Raw genomic sequence first — 23,367 nt, forward strand, 5'->3', positions numbered from 1 at the left:
TGAGGTGAAATCAAGAGTCAGCCACTTAACTGTCTGAACCACCCAGGCACCCCTTTAATCCATTTTTATTTTGTTTTTGTGTATGGTGTAATAAAGTGGTCCAGTTTCACTCTTTTGCATGTTATCCCAACACCATTTGTCGAAGACACTGTCTTTTTCCCATTGAATATTTTTTCCTGCTTTGTTTAAGATTGATTAACCGTACAGTTGTGAGTTTATTTCTGGGTTTTCCATTCTGTTCCATTGATCTGTGTCTGTTTTTGTGCCAGTACCATATGTTTTTCATTATTATAGTTTTGTAATATAATTTGACATCTGGAATTGTGATGCCTCTAGCTTTGCCTTTGGTTTTCAAGATTGCTTTGACTATTCCGGATCTTTTTGTGGTTTTGTTTCTTCCAGTTCTGTGGAAGATGCTGTTGGTATTTTGACAGAGACTGTATTGAATATGTAGATTGCTTTGGGTAGTATAGACATTTTATAGACATTTGTTCTTCTGGACTGTCCCCTTTTATTATTATGCAGTGCCCTTATTTTTTCTCTTGTTACAGTCTTTGTTTTAAAGTCTATTGTGTCTGCTCTCAATGATAGCCAAATTATGGAAAGAGCCTAAATCCATCAACTGATGAATGTCCATCAACTGATGAATAGATAAAGAAATTGTGGTTTATATACACAATGGAGTACTACGTGGGAATGAGAAAGAATGAAATATGGCCTTTTGTAGCAACATGGATGGACCTGGAGAGTGTTATGTTAAGCGAAATAAGTCATACAGAGAAAGACAGATACCATATGTTTTCACTCTTACGTGGATCCTGAGAAACTTAACAGAAGACCATGGGGGAGGGGAAGGAAAAAAATTTTGAGAGGGAGGGAGGCAAAACATAAGAGACTTTAAGACTGAGAACAATCTGAGGGTTGATGGGGGGTGGGAGGGAGGGGAGGGTGTGTGATGGGTATTGAGGAGGGCACCTTTTGGGATGAGCACTGGGTGTTGTATGGAAACCAATTCGACAATAAATTTCATATTAAAAAATAAAAAAAAGTAAAAAATAAAAATAAAAAAAGAAAGAAAAAAAATAAAGTCTATTGTGTCTGGTATAAGTATTGCTACTCGGCTTTCTTTTGACACCATTTGCATGATAAATGTTTCTCTAACCCCTCATTTTCAATCTACAGGTGTCTTTAGGTCTAAAATGAGTCTCTTGTAGGCAGCATATAGTCTTTGTTTTTCAATCCATTCTGCCACCCCATGTCTTTTGATTGGAGTGTTTACTCCATTTACATTAAAAGTAATTATTGATAGATATGTGTTGATTGTCATTTATTATTTGATTTGTCGTTGTTCCTCAATATTTTCTCTGATTCTTTCTTGTCTTTCTCTAATTCATGGTTTGCTGATTTTCTTTAGGGATATATTTGTTTTTATTTCTCTTTATTCTTTGCATACTTATTTGTGTTTTGTGATATATGGTTACCATTATGTTTGTATATAGCCTCTTCTGCATATATCAGTCTACATTAAGTTGATGGTCATTTAAGTTTGAGCCCATTCTTTTCTTCTCTCCTCCCCATGTTTTAGGTATATGTTGTCATATTTTACATCATTTTATTTTGTGAGTTCCTTGACAGACTTTTTACAGCAACATTCATTTTTACTGTTTTTTTTCCCTACCTTCATACTGTTACTTTTTATCTCTCCTTACCACTCTAAGTGTCCCTTTTAGTATTTATTGCAGGCCTGGTTAGTGGTCATGAACTCCTATAGTTTTTGCCTTGGAAACTCTATCTCTTTCTATTCTGAATGATAGCTTTGATGGATAGCGTATTCTTGGCTGCAGACTTTTCCCATTCAGCACTTTGAATATATAATTCCACTCCCTTCTGGCTTGGAATGTTTCTGCTGAAAAAAAATCCTTTGGTAGCCTTACAGGGTTTTCCTTATATGTTAGTGTCTTCTTTTATCTTGCTGCCTTAATTTTTTTTTCTTTATCACTATATCTTGCCAATTTAATTACAATATGTCCTGGTGTGGATCTGGTTTTATTGATTTTGTTGGGGTTCTCTGTCCTTCCTGGATCTGAGTATCTGTTTCCTTCCCCAGAATAAGGACGTTTTCAGCTATTATTTCTTCAAATACATTCTCTGCACTCTTTTCTCTCGTTCTGGGACTCTTATAACACAAATGTTATTGCATTTGTTGGAGTCACTGGGTTCCTTAAGTCTATTGACATGTTCCATAATTCTTATTTCTCTCTTTTGTTCAACTTGATTACTTTACATTACTCTGTCTTCTAGGTCATTAATTCATTCCTCTGCTTCTTTCAGCCTGCTGGTCAAGCATGTTTCTCATTTCATTCATTGAGCCCTTTACCTCTGCTATGTTATTCCTTATCTCTGTGTTAAGGATTTCAATAATGTCTTCCACTCTTTTCTCAAGTCCAGTGAGTATCCTTATAATCATTGTTTTAAATACTCCATGAGGCATGTTACTTATATCTGTTTCATTTAGATCTTTGGCCATGGTCTTGTCCTGTTCTTTCATTTGGGACGAATTCCTCTCTCTTCTCATTTTGTCTAAGTCTCTGTGACCATATCTCTGTGTTAGAAAAGTCAGCTAAGTCTCCCGTGTTTGAGGTTACTGGTCTTATGCTGAAGACGTCCTGTAATGCCCTTCCACATAGTGTCTTCTGTTCCACAGGGCCTGGCACTTCTGGAAGTGTCCCCAAAGTGTGCTGTGTGAGCTTTGTTGTTTTGTCCTGGCCACTTTATCCTTCATGCCAGTTGTCTTCAAAGGCTCTTTTTTTCCTGTCGTGGGCACTGTTTGGACTTTGGTCTGAATGTGGCACATTTTAACTAGGTGTGCTCTGGTAGACTCATGAAATGAGACCTGTTGCCACCAACACTGAGATGATGACTCTGCAAATCCCGCATTTGGAGATGCACTGTGAATAGGGGTTTGAGCCAGTCTTCTGGGGAAGGGGGCACCCACCCTGGGAGTGAGACAAGCCAGACTGGGAAGGGCAGTTCCACCAGTGTGTGGGGTGGTGGTGGTGGTGGCTGGTCTTTGTGTAAACAAGTTAGGTAGCTAGTGTCTGTGCTGTGCTGGTACTCACAGGTTGTCTTGTGCTTATGCTGAGGAGCAAGGGAGAGAAATGGTGCTGGCTAGTTCCTTTGTTCCTGGAGAGGTATCTCCATGAAAGCTGCCTCTCTGGGACACACTTTGAAATGAGCAAATAACCTCCCTGTTTGCTCCAGGTGCTCCTGAGAGCAAACCACCTGTTTGCTCCAGGTGCTCCTGAGATGGCTGTTTCCATGCTGTAAGTTTGCAGGTTGTTTGTCTGCCTTCTCTCCAAGAGCAGTGTAATGCCCTCCAGACTCTATCCCAGTCATGCTTGCTGACCTTTAAAACTTCAGGCTTTAAGCCCCACTAATTGCCAGAAGTCATGAAATTCAGGCCTTCTCACTTTCCTAGCCAATTGAGGTAGTGATTCTTTTTTCCTCATGTGCTCCCCATGTACTAGTCTGTTTCTCATCCTTCTCTGCTACAGCAGCTTCCTCCCCACCACAGTAGCCATGATGCATTTCTGTCCTAAACCTTTTCACGCTTACTCCCTTCTTCAATGTGGCCTCTTTTCTGCCTTTAGTTGTAGAGTGTTCTGTCAGTCTTAAGGTCAATTTGTAGAGTATTTAGGATGATTGATAGTTATCTAATTGTATATGTGGGATAAGGTGACCCTGGGGTCCTCCCACTCTGCTGTCATCTTCCAACCCCCTAACTTAGGTATTTTGCATCCTCTCTCTCTTTTCATGGTCAGCTTGGATAGAAGTTTATTAATTTTATTGTTTCAAAGGACCACCTTTGGTTTTAATTTTTTATCATTTCCTATGTTCAATTTCATTGTTTTTTACACCATTTTAAAATTATTTATTTTCTTCTGTTTTAGGTTTAATTAGGTCTTACTTGTTTAGCTTATTAAGAAGGAAGCTTAGATTATTCATTTTAGATTTTTCTTCTTTTCTAATATATTTCATGCTGTACATTGCCCTTTAATTAATATTTATATGCACTACACATATTTTTATCACATGTATTTTCATTTTCATTTAGTTACATATATTTAAAATATTTCTCTTGAGATTCTTCTTTGACCTACAGGTCATTCAGAAGTGTCTTATTTAATTTCTGATATTTGGGAATTTTTCAGGTATCTTTCTGTTATTGATGTATAGTTTGATTTTGTTGCTGTCGAAGCATACATTATATGATTTCTTGCCTTTAAAATTTCTCAAAGAGTGTTTGGTGGCAAAGAATATCATCTATTTTTGTAAATGCTCTATGTGCATGGAAGAGGAGTGTGTATTCTGCTGTTCCTGGATGGAGCATTCTATACATGTTAAATAGGTCAGGTTGATTGATAGTGATCTTTACATCACGAATATTCTTGATTTTCTGCTGTTTTGGTTTATCAACTACTAACAGAGGTATGCTATAGTCTCTGGCTGTAATAGTAGATTCATCTAATTTTTTTTTCAGTAGTATGATTTTTGCCTCATGTTTTTGATGCTTCCTTGTTAGGATTGACATGTCTTCTTGGAGAATGACATGTCATTATGCAATGTCCCTCTTTCTCCCTGATAATATTCCTTGTTCTGAACTTTGCTTTTTTTGAAATTAATATAGGTATTATAGCTTTCTTTGGAGTACTGACAGCATGGAGTATCTTTTGCCATCCCTTTATTTCTTCTCATTTTTAAAAATTGTGGTAAAATATACATAACATATAATTTACTGTCTTAACCATTTTTAAGTATACACTTCAGTAGTAATAAATGCATTCATAATGTTGTGCAGTTATCATCCATCTCCACAACTCTTTTAATCTTATAAAGCTGAAATTCTATACCCATTAAACAATAACTCTCCATTCTCACCTCTCCCCAGACCCTGACAACCACCATTCTACTTTTATCTCTATAATTTTGACTACTCTCTAATTACCTCATGTAAGGGGAATCATACACTACTTGTCTTTTTGTGACAGGCTTATTTCACTTAGCATAATGTTACCAAGGTTCATCCACATTGTAGCATATGTCAGAATCTCCTCTTTTTTAAGACTACTAAATAGTATGCTACTAAAATAGTATACCACATTTTGCTTATCCATCCATTAATGGATGCTTATGTTTTCACATTTCAACTATAGTGAATAATGCTGCTATGAGCAGAGGTGTACACATATCTCTTTGAAAGCCTGCTTTCAACCCTTTGTAGATATATACCCAGAAGTTGAATTGCTGGATCATAATCCTATTTTTCATTTTTTGAGGGACCACTATATTGTTTTTCACAGTAACAAAACCATTTTACATTACTACCAATAGTGTACAAGTGTTCCAATTTCTCTATGTTCTCACCAATACTTGTTGTTTTCTACTTTTTTTTTTTTTACAATAAGCCATTCTAATGGATGTGTGATTGCATCTCACTGTAGTTTTGATTTGCATTTCCCTTATGATTAGTGACTTTTGAGTATTTTTATGTACTTATTAGCTATATACAAATCTTCTTTGGAAGAATATCTATTCAAGTACTCTGCCCATTTTTGAATTGGGTTGTTTCAGGTTTTTTTGTTAAGTTTTAGGAGTTCTTATGTATTATAGATCTTAATCTGTTACAAGATATATTAGTTGCAAATATATTCTCCCATTCTGTGGGTTATCTTTGTACTCTGTCGATATTGTCTTTTGATGCATAGTTTTTCAAAAAATTTTCATGAGGTCCAGTTTGTCTATTTTTTTTTTGTTTTGTCTGAGTCTTTATGTTATACCCAAGAGATCATTGTCAAATCCAATGTTATAAACCTTTTTTCCTATGTTTTCTTCTGAGAGTTTTATAGTTTTAGGTCTTACATTTAGGTCTTTGATGCATTTTGAGTTAATTTAGGTAAGGGTCCAATTAGGTTTTTGTTTTCATGTGGATACCATTTTTCCCAGCACCATTTGTTGAAGACTGTCCTTTTACTCCATTGAATAGCCTTGATAGCCTTGTGAAAAATCATTTCACTATATATTTAAGGTTCATTTCTAAGTTCTTTAATTTATTCCATTTATATTTATACCAGCTTATACGAGTATTACTACTGTAGCTTTGTAGTAAGTTTTGAAAGCAAGAAGTGTGACTCTTCTAGCTTTGTTCTTCTTTTTCAAAATGTTTTCCTTGGCTATTCGGGATCCCTTGAGATTCTACATGAATTTTAGGATCAATTTTCTATTTCTGCAAACAACATCATTGGGATTTTAAGAATTGCATATAATCTATAGATCCTTTAGGGTAGTATTGACATCTTAATAATATTAAATCTTTCAATTGGAATTATTTTCATAATTTCCTTTTCATATTGTTCATTATTAGAACACAGAAAAGCAAATCATTGTTTTGTGTGTGTGTTGACTTTTTATCCTACTACTCTTGCTGATTTCATTTATTAATTCTATCAAGTGTGTGTGTGTGTGTGTGTGTGTGTGTAATTTTTAAGGGTTTCTACATATAAGACCATATCATCTACAGACAAAGACAATTTTCTTCTTACTCTCCAGTTTGGATGCCTTTCATTCCATCCATTTACTTTTAATCTACCTGAGTGAATTTAAAATGGATTTCTTTGAGACAGAATATAGTTGAGGCTTATTCTTTTGTGTTCAAGTTGACAATGTCTTTCTCTTAGTTTGTTTAGACTGTTCAAATTTAGTGATTATTTCCTTTGTTGGGATAAAATCAATCATGCTGGTACACACACACACACAAACTCAAAATGGATGAAAGACCTAAATAAAAGACAGGAAGCCATCAAAATCCTAGAGAAGAAAGCAGGCAAAAACCTCTTTCACTTCAGCAACAGCAACTTCTTACTCAACATGTCTCTGGAGGCAAGAAAAACAAAAGCAAATATGAACTATTGGGACCTCATCAAAATGAAAAAAGCTTCTGCACAGCAAAGGCAAAAATCAGCAAAACTAAAAGAAAACCAAAGGGATGGGAGAAAATATTTGCAAATGACATATCAGATAAAGGGTTAGTATCCAAAATCTATAAAGAACTTATTAAACTCAACACCCAGTAAAACAAATAACCCAGTGAAGAAATGGGCAAAAGACATGAATAGACACTTCTCCAAAGAAGACATCCAGACAGCTAACAGACACATGAAAAAAAATGCTCAATATCACTCATCATCAGGCAAATACAAATTAAAATCACAATGAGATACCACCTCACACAGTCAGAATGGCTAAAATTAACAACTCAGGCAGCAACAGATGTTGGCAAGGATCCAGAGAAACAGGATCCTCTTTTTTTTTTTACACTGCTGATGGGAATGCAAATTGGTGCAGCCACTCTGGAAAACAGTATGGATGTTCCTCAAAAAATTAAAATAGAACTACCTTACGACCCAGCAATTGCACTACTAGGTATTTATCCAAGGGACACAGGCGTGCTGTTTCGAAGGGGCACGTGCACCCCAGTGTTTATAGAAGCACTATCAACAATAGCCAAAGTATGGAAAGAGCCCAAATGTCCAGTGATGGATGAATGAACAAAGAAGATGTGGTATATATATACAGTGGAGTATTACTCGGCAATCAAAAAGAATGAAATCTTGCCATTTGCAACCACATGGATGGAACTAAAGAGTATTATGCTAAGCGAAATTAGTCAGTTATAGAAAGACAAATATCATATGACTTCACTCATATGAGGAATTTAAGATTCAAAACAGATGAACATAAGGGAAGGAAAGCAAAAATAATATAAAAACAAGGAGGAGGACAAAACTCTTAAATACAGAGAACAAACAGGATTGCTGGAGGGGTTGGGATGGGGGATGGGCTAAATGGGTAAGGGGCATTAAGAAAGACACTTGTTGGGATGAGCACTTGGTGTTATACATAGGGGATGAATCACTGGAATCTACTCCTGAAATCATCATTCCACTATATGCTAACTAACTTGGATATAAATCAAATACATGCATACACATACATACATACATACATATATACATATATACATACATAAAATTTTTAAAAAATCAATCATGTTGTATCTGTTTTTTATTCATTGGATTTATTCATTTTTATTCTATCTGCTTTGAATTGCACATTTTATATGATTCCATTTTATCTTCTCTTGGTGTGTCATTTATACTTTAAAATCATTTTTAGTGGTCTGCATTGGAGTTTACAATAAGTATCTTGAATAACTCAAATCCTCCTTCAAATAACACTATAATTCTATTGTCCCTTGTGATATTGTTGTCATTCATTTTATCCATATACTATCATCATTGTTTCTATTTATTAATATTTTAAAAAAGTTTTTAGATTAGAAATAAAAAATTAAAGCTTTTTTCCTTCATTTATTCCTTCACTGATGGTCATTTCTTAATTTTTTTCATTTTATTTATTTATTTATTTATTTATTTATTTTTATTTATTCTTTCTCAAACACATTTATTTGTTTATTTATTTATGTATTTGTTTGTTTGTTTTGCTGTCAAGTTAGCTAACATACACTGTATTCTTAGCTCCAGGAGTAGATTCCCATGATTCATTATGTATATACAGCACCCAGTGCTCATCCCAACAAATGCCCTCCTCAAAGCCTATCACCCACATTCCCCAACCCCCCAACCCCCCACCCCCATCAACCCTCAGTTTGTTCTCTGAACTTAAGAGTCTCTTCCTCTCTATTTGTATCTTGTTTTTCCTTCCCTTCCCCTATGGTCATCTAAGTTTCTCAAATTCCACATATGAGTGAAATCATATATCTATCTTTCACTGACTTATTTTGTGTAGCATAATACCCTCCAGTTCCATCCACATTGTTGCAAATGGCAAGATTTCATTCTTTTTCATCGTTGATAGTATTCCCTTGTGTATTCCCTTGCGTATATATACCACATCTTCTTTATGCATTAATCAGTTGGTGGACATTTGGGGTCTTTCCATAATTTGGCTCTGGTGCACTATAAACATCAAGGGCACTATAAACATTGGGGTGCATGTGCCCTTTGGAATCAGCACTCCTATATCTCTGGATAAACTCCTAGTAGTGCAATTCCTGAGTCATAGGATAATTCTATTTTTAATTTTTTGAGTAACCTCTACTCTGTTTTCCAGAGTAGCTGCACCAGTTTGCATTTCCACCGACAGTGCAAGAGAATTTCCCTTTCTCCACATCCTCACCAACATCTCTTCCTTCCTGGGTTGTTAAATTTTGTCTTTCTGACTGGTGTGAGGTAGTATCTCAATGTGGTTTTCATTTATATTTCCCTGATGATGAGCAATGTTGAGCATCTTTTCATGAGTCTGTTGGCCATCTGGATGTTTTCTTTGGAAAAGTGTCTATTCATGTCTTCTTTCCATTTCTTCACTGGATTATTTGGTTTTTAGGTGTTGAGTTTGGAAAATTCTTTATAGATTTTTGATACAAGCCTTTCATTTAATATGTCATTTGAAAATATCTTCTCCCATTTTGTCAGTTGCCTTTTAGCTTTGTTGGTTGTTTCCTTTGCTGTACAGCTTTTTATCTTGATGAAGTCCCAAAGTTGATTTTTGCCTTCATTTCCCTTGCCTTCAGAGACATGTCAAGTAAGGAGTTGCTGTGGCTGAGTTCAAAGAAGTTGCTGCCTGTTTTCTCCAGTAGGATTTTTGTGGAGTTATTTATAACAAGTGTATTGTAAGTCCTGGAGGGTGAATTAGTTAATATCAGAAATGTCAGCAACGTTCTGGTCACAAGGTTGTTGAACACAATAGCATTATGAGATACAGAGCCCCATGATCCCCCAGAAGATAGTTAAGATACAAAACCCACTGTAATTTCCTGACACTCCTTGATACTATATGTACTCCCTGTGTGCCTTCATGTAATTACCAGATGTGTGTTTTGTTAATGTGTAAAGATCCTTTGTGTTCTCTTTCCATGCTTTAATATTCTTTGATATCTAATAAAACATGAAATAAAGGCTATGTGCAGACTACTGCTGCTGCTGCTCTCTTGCAGAGGCAGCCTTGCACATTGGCTCAGTCTAGTGTCTGAGAACTTTTTCTTCAGTGCATGACCACAGATTTTGATGGTTTCCTGTCTCACATTTAGGTCTTTCATCCACTTTGTATTTATTTTTGTGTATGTTGTAAGGAAGTTGTCCAGGTTCATTCTTCTTCATGTTGCTGTCCAGTTGTCCCAGCACCACTTGCTAAAGAGACTTTTTTTCCAATGGATCCTCTTTCCTGTTTTGTTGAAGATTAGTTAGCCATATATTTGTGGATCAATTTCTGGGTTCTCTATTCTACTCCATTGGTCTATGTGTTTGTTTTTGTGCCAGGACCATACTGTCTTGATGATTACAGCTTTGTAATACAGGCTAAAGTCCAGGATTTTGATACCTCAGCTTTGGTTTTCTTTTTCAACATTACATTGTCTATTCAGAGTATTTTCTGGTTCCACAATAATTTTAGGATTGTTTATTGTAATTCTTAAATAATGTTAGTGCTATTTTTCTTGGATTTATTTGAATGTGTAGATTGCTTTGGGTAGTATCTACATTTTAGCAGTATTTATTCTTCTGCTTCATGAGCATGGAGTGTTTTGCCATTTCTTTGTGTCTTCTTCAATTTCTTTCATAAGCTTTCTATTATTTTCATCATACAGATCTTTTACTTCTTTCATTAGGTTTATTCCCAGGTATTTTCTGGTTCTCCGAGCAATCGTAAATGGTATCAGCTCCTTGATATCTATTTCTGTTGCTTCATTATTGGTGTGTAGAAATGCAACTGAATTCTGTGCATCAATTTTATATCCTGCAACTTTGCTGAATTCATGTATCAGCTCTAGCAATTTTTTGGTGGAATCTTTTGGGTTTTCCAATGTAGAATATCACATCATCTGAGAAGAGTGAAAGTTTGACTTCTTCTTTGCCAATTTGGATGCTGTTTATTTAGTTTAGTTGTCTGGTTGCTGAGGCTAGGACTTCCAGTACTATGTTGAACAACAGTGGTGAGAGTGGACATCCTGTTGTGTTTCTGGGAAAGCTCTCAGTTTTTCCACATTGAGGATGATATTAGCTGTGGACCTTTCATATATGGCTTTAATGACGTTCATTTATGTTCCTTCTATCCCAAATTTTTGAGAGGTTTTATTAAGAAGGGGTGCTGTATTTTGTCAAATGTTTTTTTCTGCATCTATTGAAAGGATCATATGGTTCTTATCTTTTCTTTTCTTAATGTGGTGTGTCACGTTGATTGATTTGCGAAAAGTGAACCAGCCCTGCAGCCCAGGAATGAATCTCACTTGATCATGGTGAATAATTCTTTAAATATACTGTTGAATTTGATTTGCTAGTATCTTGTTGAGAATTTTGCATCCATGTTCATCAGGGTTATTGGCCTGTAATTCTCTCTTTTAGTGGGGTCTTTGGTTTGGGAATCAAGGTAATGCTGATTTAATAGAATGAGTCTGGAAGCTTTCCTTCTGTTTCTATTTTTTGGAACAGCTTAAAAAGAGTAAGTATTAACTCTGTTTTAAATTCCTGTTAGAATTCTTCTTGGAAGCTATCTGTCCCAGGACTTTTATTTATTGGGAGATTTTTGATAATCTATTCAATTCTTCACTGGTTATGGGTCTGTTCAAATTTTCTATTTCTTCCCATTTGAGTTTTGATAGTGTTTGAATGTCTAGGAATTTGCCTATTTCTTCCAGATTGTCCAGTTTGTTGGCATATAATTTTTCATAGGATTCTCTGATAACCTTATTTCTGTGGTGTTGGTTGTGATCTCTCCCCTTTCCTTCATTTTTTTTTTTTATCTATTTGGGTCATCACTTTTTTCATTTTGAGAAGTCAGTCTAGGGCTTTATAAAAAAAAACAGCTATTAGATTCATTGATCTGTTCTACTGTTTATTTGGATTCTGTATTATTTATTTTTTCTCTAATCTTTATTATTTTTCTGCTGTTGCTGGCTTTGGGCTTTCTTTGCTGCTGCCTTTCTAGTTCCTTTAAGAGTGAGGTTAGGTTATGTATTTCAGACCTTTCTTGCTTCTTGATATAGTCCTGAATTGCAATGTATTTTCCTCTTAGGACTTCCTTTGCTGCATCCCAAATGGTTTGGAGTGTTGTGTTTTCACTTTCTTTTGTTCCATGTATTTTTTTAAAATTTCTTCTTTAATTTCCTGGTTGAGCCATTTATTCTTTAGTAGGATGTTCTTTAACCTCCATGTATTTTGGGGCTTTCCAATTTTTTTCTTATGGTTGACTTCAAGTTTCATAGTGTTGTGATCGAAAATATGCATGGTATTATCTTGATCTTTTTGGACCTGTTGAGGGCTGTTTTGTGACCCAGTATGTGATCTATTTTGGAGAATGTTCCATGTTCACTCGAGAAGAATATGTATTCTGCTCCTTTAGGATGGAAAGTTCTGAATACATCTGTTAAAACCATCTGGTCCAATGTGTCATTCAGAGCCATTGTTTCCTTACTGATTTTCTGCCTAGATGATCTATCCATTGTTGTAAGTGGAGTATTGAAGCCCCCTACAATCACGATATTGTTATCTATATATTTATTTGTTTGTGATTACTTGACTTACATATTTGGGTGACTCACGTTGGGAGCGCAAACGTTTACAATTGTTAGCTCTTCTTGATGGACAGACCCCTTAATTATGATATAATCCCCTTCACCTCTTGTTACAGTCTTTATTTTAAAATCTAGTTTGTCCAGGGGCGCCTGGGTGGCGCAGTCAGTTAAGTGTCCGACTTCAGCCAGGTCACGATCTCGCGGTCCGTGAGTTCGAGCCCTGCGTCGGGCTCTGGGCTGATGGCTCAGAGCCTGGAGCCTGTTTCCGATTCTGTGTCTCCCTCTCTCTCTGCCCCTCCCCCGTTCATGCTCTGTCTCTCTCTGTCCCAAAAATAAATAAACGTTGAAAAAAAATTTTAATAAAAAAAATATAGTTTGTCTGATATGTCTGGCTAATCAGTTTTCTTTTGCCGTCCAGTTGCATGATAGATGGCTCTCCATCCCCACTTTAAATCTGCAGGTGTCCTCAGGTCTAAAATGAGTTTCTTGGGGTGCCTGGATGGCTCAGTTGGTTAAGTGTACGACTTCAGCTCAGGTCATGATCTCACAGTCCATGAGTTTGAGCCCCACGTCGGGCTCTGTGCTGACAGCTCAGACCCTGGAGCCTGCTTCGGGTTCTGTGTCTCCCTCTCTCTCTGCCCCCCCCCCCCCGCTCATGCTCTGTCTCTGTCTCAAAAATAAATTTAAAAAAAACATTGAAAAAATAAAATAAAATAAAATGAGTTTCTTGTAGGCAGCATATAGATGGATCTTGTTGTTTTTTTTTTTAATCCATTCTGATACCTTATGTTTTGGTATCAGGGCATTTGGTCTGTTTACATTCAGAGTGATTATTGAAAAATACAGATTTAGTGTCATTATGTTATCTGTAGGTTTCATGATTATGGTAATTTCTCTGGTAATTTCTTTTGTAGTCTTTGCTGCTTTCCACTCACAGAGTCTCCCTTAGAATTTCCTGCAGGGCTGGTTTAGTAGTCATGAACTCCTTATGTTTTTGTTTGTCTGAGAAAGCCATTATCTCTCCTTCTATTCTGAATGACAGTCTTGCTGGATAAAGGATTCTTGGCTGCACAGTTTTCCTATTCAGCACATTGAATATTTCCTGCCACTCTCTTCTGGCCTGCCAAGTTTCATTGGACAAGTCTGCTACTACCCTTATGTGTCTACCCTTGTAGGTAAGGCCTATTTGTCCCTAAATGCTTTCAGAATTCTCTCTTTATCTTTGTATTTTGCCAGTTTCACTATGATATGCTGTGGTGAAGACCTATTCTTAAATCTATAGGGATTTCTCTGTGCCTCCTGGATTTGGATATCTGATTCCTTTCCCAGATTAGGGAAGTTCTCAGCTGTAATTTGTTCAAATAAACCTTCTGCCCTTTCTCTCTTCTTCTTCTGGAACTCCTATATGGATATTATGTCATTTCATGGAATCACTTAGCTCTCCAATTCTCCCCTCATGGTATAGTAATGTCCTTTCCCTCTTTTTTCGGCTACATCATTTTCCATAATTTTATCTTCTATTTTGCCTATTCTCTCCTCTGCTTCTTCCATCCTCACTGTTATTGCATCTAGTTTACTTTGCATCTCATTTATAGAATTTCTTAATTCATCGTGACTAGTTCTTAGGTCTTTGATCTGTGTAGCAATAGATTCTCTACTGTCTTCTATGATATTTTTTCAAGCCCAGACATAAGTCTTATGACTGTTATTTTAAATTCTTGATAGATATATTGTTTATATCTATTTTGAGCAATTCTTTGGTTGTTATTTCCTCCTGGAATTTCTTTTGAGGAGAATTCTTCCATTTTGTCATTCTGGCTAAGTTTCTGTCTTTTACGTCTTGTAAGAGCTTGTTATGTGTCTTGCACTTGTGAGAACTACTATATTAAAAAAGGGTCATGCACTGTCCAGGGCCTGTCACTTCAGGAAGTGTTTTTGGAGTGTGTTGTGTGCCCTCTGTTGTTGCACATTTGGCTGCTTTATCCCACTGGTCAGTCTTCTACAAAGCTCCTCTTTACTCAAAATGGTGAATTATTTAGACCTTCCACCAAGTGTGCTTTGATTTGTTTGTTGAGGTAACCCTGGAGGAAAGGAAAGGGCAGGGGACAAAACCACACAACAGTTGTCTGTTGGTGCCTGAGACTGGTGGATGTCCTTGTCTGGACAGGCCATCTGGTTCCGTCAGTGTCAGTCTTGCCCCAGTAGATAAGCAGTTGCCAGGCATGGAGGGGCGGGGTTTGGTGTAAGCAGGTCCCACCTCCACTGGGAGCCACTGTCCTGTCCCTTGAAGCCCCACAGTGTTGATGATGGGGAGAAAAATGGCAACACCCCAAGCTCTCTTCCTGAGACAGGGTGTCTCAAACCATGCTGTTCAGGCAGCCCTCACAGAGTAGTGTGGGTGGGTGGCTTGCCCTGGTCCAGTCTCCTATGCCTCTGAGGAGGTCAGCTGGGATTCAAAACCTGATGTCTTAAAGGATCCTGGACAGAGCACATCCATATCTGGGATAGTGCCAGTCTGCCCTGCCTATATGGCTGGCATCTGCAGGGTCTTTTGTCCTTGGGGGCCAGTATACCCTCTTCCCACAATACTCAAGGGTGGGGACTCTTCTCTCTCAGTGCATCCTTGAGATCACCACTGCGCCCAAAGGCTGGCTTCCCTCCCTTCCAGGTGCGTGCACAAGGCTGCAGCTTCGGTCTGGAGAAAGTCACGGACTTTTGAAAACTCTGATCTTCAGCTCCTAAGGGTGTTGGCAAAGAAGAGACTGGCATTGTCCATATTTCTTGTTCCTCAATCCATAGTCTGGAGAGGTTTTTCTCTTGTCCTGACACAATACTGCAATCCACAGCTTCTCTTTCTCTCCCTTTTGTCTCTCCACAGAAGAGGATCCCACCCTTCCATGCCTACATTGATGTTTTATCTCCCCCAATTCACATATATGCACCTCTGTCCTGCAAAGCTGTCTCCCTCCACCTGTGGAGATTTTTCTGTCACTCTGCAGATAGATTTCCTGGGTGTTCCAAGTTTTCTGACCTCAGTACAGCTATGTTTGAGGGACAAGGGAAGTCCTGATTCCCCTACTTCTCCACTATCCTAACTCCCCTTCTCATTTCTTACTTATGTAAAGCCACGTTACTGAGTATCTCATAGCTACCCCTGGAGAACAAGATCAATCTCCAGCTACCTAATCTATTGGTTGAACGTCAACATTAATGACAGAATAAACACACCAAGCACGTATAATAGGTTTGTTACTCATACAATGGGCCTTTTTGATGACAGAAGGACAGATACCTAACAGGTTGAGAATGAATTTTAGTAAAAGAAGGGGGAAATTATTGTGTTTATTGTGTTTATGGAGTGGTGCCAAATGAGGGTTTCCACACATGGATCAGCAGTTTGCATGGTGTGAATTTACCCATAGGCACCAAGGTGTAGACAATCAGGTTCTGTTTATGCAGATATGAAGCAGGAGGTAAATGGGGAGGTATGAGGCCTGGAAGCATCATCAATACTGTGGGGCTTCAGGGAACAGGACAGTGGCTCCCAGTGGAGGTGGGACCTGCTTACACCAAAACCCGCCCCTCAATAGTAAAACAACAAAAATGTGATCATGTTTCTTATTAAAATTTGCTTTTGAGGAGAGGAGGCAAGAGGGCGGCTTAGGAGGACGCTGGGCTCACCGCACGTCCTGCTGATCACTTAGATTCCACCTACACCTGCCTAAATAACCCAGAAAACCGCCAGAGGATTAGCAGAATGGAGTCGCCGGAGCCAAACGCAGACGAGAGGCCCACGGAAGAGGGTAGGAAGGGCGGCGAGGTGCTGCGCGCTCCACGGACTGGCGGGAGGGAGCCAGGGCGGAGGGGTGGCTCGCCTGCCAAGCAGAGCCCCCGAGTCTGGCTTCCAAAAGTGGAGGGGACTGACGGACTGTGTTCCCACAACAAGCGCGACTTACCTCTGCTCGGAAAGCGGGAAGGCTGGAGGACAAAGGGAGGGAGAGCTGCTGAGCCCCCTGATGACAGAGCTCAGTTTGGTGGGGAACAAAGGCGCTCGCCAGCGCCATCTCCCCCGCCCATCCCCCAGCCAAAATCCCAAAGAGAACCAGTTCCTGCCAGGGAACTTGCTGGCTCCACGCAAACACCCAACTCTGTGCTTCTGCGGAGCCAAACCTCCGGCAGCGGCAGCGGATCTGACTCCTCCCGCTGCCACAGGGCCCCTCCTGAAGTGGATCACCTAAGGAGAAGCGATCTAAGCCTGCCCCTCCTGCCCCTGTGCACCTTGCCTACCCACCCCAGCTAATACACCAGATCCCCAGCATCACAAGCCTGGCAGTGTGCAAGTAGCCCAGACGGGCCACACCACCCCACAGTGAATCCCGCCCCTAGGAGAGGGGAAGAGAAGGCACACACCAGTCTGACTGTGGCCCCAGCGGTGGGCTGGGGGCAGACATCAGGTCGGACTGCGGCCCCGCCCACCAACTCCAGTTATACACCACAGCACAGGGGAAGGGCCCTGCAGGTCCTCACCACACCAGGGACTATCCAAAATGACCAAGCGGAAGAATTCCCCTCAGAAGAATCTCCAGGAAATAACAACAGCTAATGAGCTGATCAAAAAGGATTTAAATAATATAACAGAAAGTGAATTTAGAATAATAGTCATAAAATTAATCGCTGGGCTTGAAAACAGTATAGAGGACAGCAGAGAATCTCTTGCTACAGAGATCAAGGGACTAAGGAACAGTCACGAGGAGCTGAAAAACGCTTTAAACGAAATGCATAACAAAATGGAAACCACCACAGCTCGGCTTGAAGAGGCAGAGGAGAGAATAGGTGAACTAGAAGATAAAGTTATGGAAAAAGAGGAAGCTGAGAAAAAGAGAGATAAAAAAATCCAGAAGTATGAGGGGAAAATTAGAGAACTAAGTGATACACTAAAAAGAAATAATATACGCATAATTGGTATCCCAGAGGAGGAAGAGAGAGGGAAAGGTGCTGAAGGGGTACTTGAAGAAATAATAGCTGAGAACTTCCCTGAACTGGGGAAGGAAAAAGGCATTGAAATCCAAGAGGCACAGAGAACTCCCTTCAGACGTAACTTGAATCGATCTTCTGCATGACATATCATAGTGAAACTGGCAAAATACAAGGATAAAGAGAAAATTCTGAAAGCAGCAAGGGGTAAACGTGCCCTCACATATAAAGGGAGACCTATAAGACTCGTGACTGATCTCTCTTTTGAAACTTGGCAGGTCAGAAAGAATTGGCACGAGATTTTCAGGGTGCTAGACAGAAAAACTATGCAGCCAAGAATCCTTTATCGAGCAAGTCTGTCATTTAGAATAGAAGGAGAGATAAAGGTCTTCCCAAACAAACAAAAACTGAAATAATTTGTCACCACTAAACCAGCCCCACAAGAGATCCTAAGGGGGACCCTGTGAGACAAAGTCCCAGAGACATCACTACAAGCATAAAACATACAGACATCACAATGACTCTAAACCCGTATCTTTCTCTAATAACACTGAATGTAAATGGATTAAATGTGCCAACCAAAAGACATAGGGTATCTGAATGGATAAAAAAACAAGACCCATCTATTTGCTGTCTACAAGAGACTCATTTTAGACCTGAGGACACCTTTAGATTGAGAGTGAGGGGGTGGAGAACTATTTATCATGCTACTGAAAGCCAAAAGAAAGCTGGAGTAGCCATACTTATATCAGACAAACTAGACTTTAAATTAAAGGCTGTAACAAGACATGAAGAAGGACATTATATAATAGTTACAGGGTCTATCCATCAGGAAGAGCTAACAAGTATAAATGTCTATGCGCCGAATACCGGAGCCCCCAAATATATAAAACAATTACTCATAAACATAAGCAACCTTATTGATAAGAATGTGGTAATGGCAGGGGACTTTAACACCCCACTTACAGAAATGGATAGATCATCTAGACCCATGGTCAATAAAGAAACAAGGGCCCTGAATGAGACATTGGATCAGATGGACTTGACAGATATATTTAGAACTCTGCATCCCAAAGCAACAGGATATACTTTCTTCTCGAGTGCACATGGAACATTCTCCAAGATAGATCATATACTGGGTCACAAAACAGCCCTTCATAAGTTTACAAGAATTGAAATTATACCATGCATACTTTCAGACCACAATGCTATGAAGCTTGAAATCAACCACAGGAACAAGTCTGGAAAACCTCCAAAGGCATGGAGGTTAAAGAACACCCTACTAACGAATGAGTGGGTCAACCAGGCAATTAGAGAAGAAATTAAAAAATATATGGAAACAAACGAAAATGAAAATACAACAACCCAAACGCTTTGGGACGCAGCGAAGGCAGTCCTGAGATGAAAATACATTGCAATCCAGGCCTATCTCAAGAAACAAGAAAAATCCCAAATACAAAATCTAACAGCACACCTAAAGGAACTAGAAGCAGAACAGCAAAGGCAGCCTAAACCCAGCAGAAGAAGAGAAATAATAAAGATCAGAGCAGAAATAAACAATATAGAATCTAAAAAAACTGTAGAGCAGATCAACGAAACCAAGAGTTGGTTTTCTGAAAAAATAAACAAAATTGACAAACCTCTAGCCAGGCTTCTCAAAAAGAAAAGCGAGATGACCTAAATAGATAAAATCATGAATGAAAATGGAATGATTACAACCAATCCCTCAGAGATACAAACAATTATCAGGGAATACAATGAAAAATTATATGCCAACAAATTGGACAACCTGGAAGAAATGGACAAATTCCTGAACACCCACACTCTTCCAAAACTCAATCAGGAGGAAATAGAAAGCTTGAACAGACCCATAACCAGCGAAGAAATTGAATCAGTTATCAAAAATCTCCCAACAAATAAGAGTCCAGGACCAGATGGCTTCCCAGGGGAGTTCTACCAGACGTTTAAAGCAGAGATAATACCTATACTTCTCAAGCTATTCCAAGAAATAGAAAGGGAAGGAAAACTTTCAGACTCATTCTATGAAGCCAGTATTCCTTTGATTCCTAAACCAGACAGACACCCAGTAAAAAAAGAGAACTACAGGCCAATATCCCTGATGAATATGGATGCAAAAATTCTCAAGAAGATACTAGCAAATCGAATTCAACGGCATATAAAAAGAATTATTCACCATGATCAAGTGGGATTCATTCTTGGGATGCAGGGCTGGTTCAACATTCGCAAATCAATCAACGTGATCCATCACTTTAACAAAAAGAAAGAGAAGAACCATATGATCCTGTCAATCGATGCAGAAAAGGCCTTTGACAAAATCCAGCACCCTTTCTTAATAAAAACCCTTGAGAAAGTCGGGATAGAAGGAACATACTTAAAGATCATCAAAGCCATTTATGAAAAGCCCACAGCTAACATCATCCTCAACGGGGAAAAACTGAGAGCTTTTTCCCTGAGATCAGGAACACGACAGGGATGCCCACTCTCACCGCTGCTGTTTCACATAGTGCTGGAAGTTCTAGCATCAGCAATCAGACAACAAAAGGAAATCAAAGGCATCAAAATTGGCAAAGATGAAGTCAAGCTTTCGCTTTTTGCAGATGACATGATATTATACATGGAAAATCCGATAGACTCCACCAAAAGTCTGCTAGAACTGATCCATGAATTCAGCAAAGTTGCAGGATACAAAATCAATGTACAGAAATCAGTTGCATTCTTATACACTAACAATGAAGCAACAGAAAGACAAATAAAGAAACTGATCCCATTCACAATTGCACCAAGAAGCATAAAATACCTAGGAATAAATCTAACCAAAGATGTAAAGGATCTGTATGCTGAAAACTATAGAAAGCTTATGAAGGAAATTGAAGAAGATTTAAAGAAATGGAAAGACATTCCCTGCTCATGGATTGGAAAAATAAATATTGTCAAAATGTCAATACTACCCAAAGCTATCTACACATTCAATGCAATCCCAATCAAAATTGCACGAGCATTCTTCTCAAAACTAGAACAAGCAATCCTAAAATTCATATGGAACCACAAAAGGCCCCGTATAGCCAAAGGAATTTTGAAGAAGAAGACCAAAGCAGGAGGCATCACAATCCCAGACTTTAGCCTCTACTACAAAGCTGTCATCATCAAGACAGCATGGTATTGGCACAAAAACAGACACATAGACCAATGGAATAGAATAGAAACCCCAGAACTAGACCCACAAACGTATGGCCAACTCATCTTTGACAAAGCAGGAAAGAACATCCAATGGAAAAAAGACAGCCTCTTTAACAAATGGTGCTGGGAGAACTGGACAGCAACATGCAGAAGGTTGAAGCTAGACCACTTTCTCACACCATTCACAAAAATAAACTCAAAATGGATAAAGGACCTAAATGTGAGACAGGAAACCATCAAAACCTTAGAGGAGAAAGCAGGAAAAGACCTCTCTGACCTCAGCCGTAGCAATCTCTTACTCGACACAACCCCAAAGGCAAGGGAATTAAAAGCAAAAGTGAATTACTGGGACCTTATGAAGATAAAAAGCTTCTGCACAGCAAAGGAAACAACCAACAAAACTAAAAGGCAACCAACGGAATGGGAAAAGATATTCGCAAATGACATATCGGACAAAGGGCTAGTATCCAAAATCTATAAAGAGCTCACCAAACTCCACACCCGAAAAACAAATAACCCAGTGAAGAAATGGGCAGAAAACATGAATAGACACTTGTCTAAAGAAGACATCCGGATGGCCAACAGGCACATGAAAAGATGTTCAGTGTCGCTCCTTATCAGGGAAATACAAATCAAAACCACACTCAGGTATCACCTCACGCCAGTCAGAGTGGCTAAAATGAACAAATCAGGAGACTAGAGATGCTGGAGAGGATGTGGAGAAACGGGAACCCTCTTGCACTGTTGGTGGGAATGCAAATTGGTGCAGCCGCTCTGGAAAGCAGTGTGGAGGTTCCTCAGAAAATTAAAAATAGACCTACCCTATGACCCAGCAATAGCACTGCTAGGAATTTATCCAAGGGATACAGGAGTACTGATGCATAGGGCCACTTGTACCCCAATGTTCATAGCAGCACTCTCAACAATAGCCAAATTATGGAAAGAGCCTAAATGTCCATCAACTGATGAATGGATAAAGAAATTGTGGTTTATATACACAATGGAATACTACGTGGCAACGAGAAAAAATGAAATATGGCCTTTTGTAGCAACGTGGATGGAACTGGAGAGTGTGATGCTGAGTGAAATAAGCCATACAGAGAAAGACAGATACCATATGGTTTCACTCTTATGTGGATCCTGAGAAACTTAACAGGAACCCATGGGGGAGGGGAAGGAAAAAAAAAGAGAGGTTAGAGTGGGAGAGAGCCAAAGCATAAGAGACTGTTAAAAACTGAGAACAAACTGAGGGTTGATGGGGGGTGGGAGGGAGGAGAGGGTGGGTGATGGGTATTGAGGAGGGCACCTTTTGGGATGAGCACTGGGTGTTGTATGGAAACCAATTTGTCAATAAATTTCATATATAAAAAAAAGAGTCAGGCTTAACTGACTGAGCCACCCAGGCACCCTGCAAAAATATTTATTTCTTAAAGTTCTAGAGGCTGGAATTCTAAGATCATGGCACCAGCTGATTTGTTGTCTGGTGAGAGTCCATTTTTTGGTTCATATGTGGATGTATTTTCACTGTACTTTCACATATTGGAAATGGCAAAGGAGTTTTCTCAGGCCACTTTTATGAGTACTAGTTCCACTCACAAGGACTGTGTAATACCAATCAAAATCCCAGCAAGTTATTTTGTGGATATTGACAAGCTTATGCTAATGTTCATATGAAATGACAAAATTGCCAACACAATGCTGAAAAAGAACAAAGTTTCATAATTGGTATTTTCCACCTTAAAATTTTTTAATGCTTATTTTTATTTTTGAGAGGGAGAGAAAGAGAGAGAGAGCGTGCGCACTAATGTGCGCAGAGAGAGAGGGGAAGGGCAGAGAGAGAGGGAGACACAGAATCTGAAACAGGCTCCAGGTTCTGAGTTGTCAGCAGAAAGCCCGATGTGGAGCTGGAACTCAGAAATGGCGAGATCATGACCTAGGCCAAATTTGGATGCTCAACCAACTCAGCCACCCAAGCGCCCCAGTATTTTCCATCTTTAAAATTTAAAATAAAGCTACACATAGCAATTTATATAAAAAATAACATTGAGGTTTGGGTGGGGATTAAACAATCTGGAGACTGCTTTGGGTAATATAGACATTTTAAGAATATTAAGGATTCCATTCTGTGAATACAAGATGTCTTTCCATTTGTTTGTGTCTTCTTTTTTCTTTCAGCAATGATTTATACTTTTCAGTATACAAATCTTTCTTCTCCTTGGTTAAATTTATTTCTAAGTATTTCATTCCTTTTGATACTATTTTAAATGAGATTTTTAAATTTCCTTTTTGGAAAGTTTCTTGTTAGCCTGTAGAAACATAACTGACTTTTGTATGCTGATTTTGCATTCTGCAACTTTGATGAATTTATTAGTTTTAGCAACTTTTTTGTGGCTTTTAGGATTTTCTACATAAGATCATGTCATCAGCAAACATATATCATTTTACTTCTTCCTTTCCAATTTATTTTTTAAGTTTACTTATTTGAGAGAGAAGGAGAAAGTGCAAGTAGGGGAAGGGCAGAGAGAGAGAGGGTCAGGGCATGTTGGGGGGCT

The sequence above is a fragment of the Felis catus genome, chromosome X (genome assembly GCF_018350175.1).
Source record: "Felis catus isolate Fca126 chromosome X, F.catus_Fca126_mat1.0, whole genome shotgun sequence".
Classification (NCBI taxonomy): Eukaryota; Metazoa; Chordata; class Mammalia; order Carnivora; family Felidae; genus Felis; species Felis catus.